The following is a 5,327-nucleotide window of genomic DNA, read 5'->3' as shown; positions in this document are numbered from 1 at the left end:
CTACCTACTTTCTCATCAATATTATTCGGTGTTTCAGTTTCAGTATTTAAATATTTGATTATTTTGACTATAGTTTTGTGCATGACTATAGGCATGGGTCTCTTTTTAGCTTTTGGTATGTGGAAAGCCAGTTTTTCCAGAGCCATTTATTGAAGAATTTGTCTGTCTTCCAGTGAACATGTTTGTCAACTTTGTCAAAGATAAGGTGGCTGAGTACGTTTGTAGCTATCTATGCATCTTCCAGTGGTGCAGGTATGGGTTTTCTTTGGTTTGTTTGTTTTGTTTTTGCCAGTAGCATGCTGATTCTATCACAGTATCTTTGTAGTGTAATTTTAACTCAAGGATTGTCATACCTCGTGGATTTCCTTTATTACCAAGGATTGATTTTGCTATTTCTAGGATTGGAAGTCCAGTCAAGCCAGTTATTCCACTCCTAGGTATTTTTCCAAAATAACTGAAATAATCATACCACAGCAATATCTGTGCATACATATTTATAACAACATAATTTATATATCTAAATCTTGGAAGCAACCCAAATGCCCATCAACTAAGGAATGGATAAAAAAGATGTGGTACTTTTACACAATGGAGTATTATTCAGCCATAAAAAAAAAATCGATTTGAGGCTTTTGTGGATAAATGGATGCAAATAGAGACTACGTTGGTAAGTGAAATAAATCAGATCCACAAGGGAAAACAACATATTTTCTCACTAGTGGAAGGTCTGAAAGAATACAATAGATACTGTGAAAATGAAAGAATTTGTTCAATGGAAAGGAAAAACTGGGATAAGGAAAAGGACAAAAGAAAGAAGGGAAAAAGATATATTTAGTTATACATGCAGAATAATTTGGATAATTGTACTACTGATTCTTACTGGTCTTTTGTAAGGAGAAGTTAATGCTTAATTATTTCTTTTTATTCTTCTTATATTTTTCTTTTGAATTTCTTTTTTTGTTATTTTGTTTTTTCTTTAAACCAATTTTTCACATTTATATCTAGAATTATGAACAACTAATTTGAAGATAACATCATGCAATAAATAAGAATTGTTGAATTCCTATTACTTTGAGTAATGAAATTTTGTATCATATCTAGTACTATTTTCTCTGTTACTATTTTGCATTCTTTAAAACCTACGAACATTTCAGATAAATTGATGTACCTATTGAGTGCAGGATATTTTATATATCAATTTGTTCCTCCAAAGGTATAAAAAGCAAATTTTCCCTTGAACACTGTCTGTAAGAAAAGACATATCAACTTAACCATTTAGAATAGAAGCATTTGTGTAAAAAATATCCACATGAAACACAATGATATGTCAGAAGAAATTTAATTTCATAGAGCCATTGATGTGCAGCTAATAGTAATTGATGTATAAAGGAATAATTAGATCCTATCCTGAACACTTGTAGTGAATAGTGAGCATAAAGAAATATTCTAATTAAAGGATAAATAATTCTCTACCAAAATTTATAATAAAATTAGCAAGATTATAGAACACAGATCAATAGTAAAATAAGAGAGAGAAAAAATATATATCAAAGAAAATGTATTTCTCTATATAAGCATCTGTTTTGGATATTACCACAAAACTTATGAATTTCCAGAAAATCTATTTCTAATAATATTTAGAAAAATTATGTGCTTTTAATTCTTTCACATAAATACATCTCTTTCATTTACTCGCATGCTTACTTATCTTTTATTAATAGATGAACTTAGGACAGTCCTAAGGGTTTACAGAACACTTAAGCCCAAAGTACTAAAAGTTTCCTTATCTCTTAATCATTTCATTCTGTTTTCCCACTAATGTATTTAGTTGTGAGAAATGTTACATTTGATAATTTTAAGACAACAATATGAAATATAACAACCATTGTTGAATACTTATAATTCTGTTTAGTGAAATTCTGTATTATTTTTATTTTTTAAACTGTTTTTTATTCTTTTTAAAAAGAACTTGCCAATTTGTATTTTTAAGGGGTAAATATGGTCTGGATTTCACTTTTCATTCAGGATTTATATTTCTACTGATATACCTAAAGATTATATTACCTTTCTTTGTCCACCTGCATATGACCCTTTTGTGTCATACAAACTGTTGGCAAACTAAAATTCTCCAATTATTATTATTATTATTGTTTGGTACCAGAGATTGAACTTAGGACCTTGTGCTTGCCAGGCAGGTGCTTATGCCACTGAGCTATATCATTGGCCCCTCCAATTACATTTTTAAACGTACTGCATCAAGGAATGTTCTTAGTCTATACATGCATTATGAATTTTGAAAAGCCTTACATTGAGATGTAGGTATTTCCTCCCTGTAAAACTACATTTTGGTTACAGTTTCAGTTTTATCCTCTGTAAACATTTTGTGTCTGTCTGTTAATTCCAGTTTTTGTTATCTGTTATTTTATAAACATGTCTTAGTCCAATGCACTAATGAATACGACAGAGTGGTGAAATGATATAGGACCAAGTACAAAGCCCTGGGAAAAGTGCTAGGAACGCTGATCCATGGTCAATGTAATGTAATAAAGTGATTATTGGTATTTAAAAAAGAAATTTTCCAGTTTAGCCCACATTGATACTGAATTCACTCATATGTACAGTTCTATGGATTTTTTCATGTGAAAAAATAGCATGCTATTACTTTACCATACATAAGAATGTAGCTGATCTAAAAATCCCCTTGCTTCTGCACTTCATCCTTCTGTTCTAACACTTCCGGCCAACACATCTGGTAAGCACACCTTTTCTTTACCAGTTCTGATTGTTCTATAATTTTTCCTTTGCTTGAGAGTCATACAATTGTATCATTCTGTGATCAATATTTTCAGATTGGCTATTGTACTTTAGTTATTTGCACAAAGGATCCTGTATAACCTTTTGGAGACTTCATAGCTCATTCAGATTAAGAGTTTATTGAGTACGTATGCAACAGTTATTTATTCTACAACTCAGTGATATCTCAGAGTTTTGGTAATTTGAAGATACTACAAAAACTTATTTGCATATTATGTGTGTGGCTCTGATTGCATCTGATCTTATTTTTGATTCTCTACTTTCAGTGCTACGACTTTACCTGTGATTTTACTTAAAAAGAAGAAAGGACTAATAGATATTATTGGATTTATGGTATCACTGAGATTTGTTTTCTTATAATCCCATTTCCTTCAAAACAGACATTTTATCACTTTGTGTTTTTAACTGTTTATAGATTATTATTTATAAATATTATAACTTTGTTTTAGTGTTTGTGAAAAATATTAAAAGATTGATTACAAACTCCTACATTTTTATACTTCTGAGAATTTAGGGCCTTATTAAATGTTGACTTCCATTTGCTTCTCATGAGGAATGAGCTAAGGACTGAAAGTATTTGGAATAAATTAGCTGCATTTTATTCAATTCGGTGAAATCTTTGTACAGTAAATTTTATTAACGAGAATGAAAATGTTGTGATATGTAAATATTGTGTTAATAAATAATTACATAACAAAAATGTCCATCTATTTAATGCCAATAAACTTTGAAGCAGAGTTGTTGAACTTACTGAGTGAATTGTTTATAAAGAGCTTTGCACTATAGTGAACTTGTTGTTGTAAACATGGTGTTCCTACTAAACACAATGAAAACCTAATTTTTATATAATCATTTGTCTAATATAATTCCCACTGTTAAAAGAAAAGTGAACAGAAAACAGCAAATAGTATGTTGCCCAAAGTGTTTACAATTTTGGGAATAGTAAGAATCATTTGAGTAGCAGAATATTTAGTAAATAATTCTACATGAATATCTGTATGGCCTGGGGAGGTTGATCAGTGGTCCAAGTGTCTGCCTGGCAGGTGCAAATAACTGTGTATGATCCCCTTTATCACACTCCTTGCTAGCCCCAGAATCCAGGGTTCTCAAAGCTGGCCCCAAAACCAGGCGTGGTGGTGCACACCTATATCCCGGTGATGGTGGGGCTGAAACAGGAGGATCACTAGGAGCCTAACTGTGTTGCAAGACTCTGTATCCACTGAATAAATAACTGTATCTATGAAGAGCTATATTGTTAATCTACAAAAATTATGATAAAATCACATTGTTTCTTTTAATACTTACTGAACACCTACTTAAATTAGACACTAGTGACACAACAGTGATTAAAACAAATAACATTGTTTTTCCTTTCCTTCCTTCGCATCATAAAAGTAAGTTTACACGAGCATGGATAAATAACGAGAATTTGAAAACAGCAAGCGTAAACTAGTAGTACCTGACTTACTGCTGGTGGAAAGTTAAGGATTTGAAAAATGTGTGCTAACTTTACTATTGAAGAATGAGTAGTTATAATCATGATTATGAAAAATACAGAATGTTATAAAAATAATGGAACTGGAATAGCTCTGAGATATTAGTAAGAGGATTTTATACTAGTCAATTCACAATGTCACATAACTCATAGAACTAAATGAAGCAAAAGAAGATACTCTTTAGTAGCTATTGAGAGTTCTCACTGCACAGACTTACAGATATGCAAAGCTCTCAGAAGGGTCAGTGTGACTAGTTGCAGTGAAGTGTGAAGGTCTGTGATTTTTGGAAGAAAATCTACTAATTTCAGGTTATTTAATTAGTGTCTATCACACAGAGATAAATTGGAGGGATCTGATAAGGGTAAGTTATTAAAATAGTCTGTCTAGATTTATGTTTGAGTAAAGAATTGAAAAGAACTGAAACAAAAAAGTTAAATGGATCTTTCAATGAAGATTTTGAATTCAACATGTTTACTCTCAAGAATGGGTTTTATTTTAAATATTAAGGAATGGAACTATGATTACATATGTAAGATAAAATATACAGTGTATGCATAATCCATTGGAGTACCTCATTTGTGTTTTAATGTTAATCAACTAATGTCTGATAATTACAAAATATTGACAATTTTCCCTTACTTTCAAATGATATATTAGCAATTGAGCTTTTTTATTTCTGATGCAAGTGTTACGCATATTCGTCACTCTTCCCCCACTGATTTATAATGAGAATTTAATTATTTAAACAAAAAAAACTTATGTTAATCTGAATTAACATATTTTATAAGAAGTAAATTATGAAAGGTCATTTTCATCGTTAAAGTCATAAAATTAAAACTGATTTGCCTAGGGAGATAGCTCGGCAGTTTAAGTGCCTGAGTGGCTAAGGGCAAGGACCTAGGATCGATCCCTCGTACTTCATGCTGCCCGGGCCCCAGAACACCAGGTGCGCTGTGTCAGCCACTGAAACTGGGCATGGTGGCACAGGCCTGTAATCCCAGTGTTGGGAAGGCTGAG

Source organism: Octodon degus, unplaced genomic scaffold, assembly GCF_000260255.1.
Source record: "Octodon degus isolate 3935 unplaced genomic scaffold, OctDeg1.0 scaffold00006, whole genome shotgun sequence".
NCBI classification, from domain to species: domain Eukaryota; kingdom Metazoa; phylum Chordata; class Mammalia; order Rodentia; family Octodontidae; genus Octodon; species Octodon degus.
This window is presented reverse-complemented; position numbering follows the sequence as displayed.